At 52.5% G+C, this 297-nt stretch overlaps 1 protein-coding gene across 1 annotated transcript in view; it reads right to left on the bottom strand.

Moving 5' to 3' along the window:
• LOC109287801 (glypican-5-like) overlaps positions 1–297 on the bottom strand; it is a 793145-nt gene that overhangs the window by 224621 nt on the left and 568227 nt on the right. The window lies entirely within an intron of this gene.

The following is a 297-nucleotide window of genomic DNA, read 5'->3' as shown; positions in this document are numbered from 1 at the left end:
GTGCCTCTACACAAATGCCAGGATCTTGGGGAATAAACAGGAGGAACTTGTCCTCCTGCTAAACACAAATAATTATGATGTCATAGGGATAACAGAGACCTGGTGGGACTCCACCCATGACTGGACCAACCCAAAGGGGAGGGGGGTCCAGGACGAGTGGTTGCTCCTCAAGGGCGCAACCCTGGATACGCAAACACCCTTTTCACAGGTGCTTTTCCTCTATCACATCTTGGAGGAAAGGCAGCAAAAGGGCACAGAAGCCCCGTTGGCTCTCCAGGGAACTAGCGGACCTTTTCC

The sequence above is a fragment of the Gavialis gangeticus genome, unplaced genomic scaffold (genome assembly GCF_001723915.1).
Source record: "Gavialis gangeticus isolate Ggan-Ray unplaced genomic scaffold, GavGan_comp1, whole genome shotgun sequence".
Taxonomy (NCBI): Eukaryota; Metazoa; Chordata; order Crocodylia; family Gavialidae; genus Gavialis; species Gavialis gangeticus.
The sequence above is the reverse complement of the archived record's forward strand: the minus strand, read 5'-3'. Positions and strand labels throughout refer to the sequence as shown.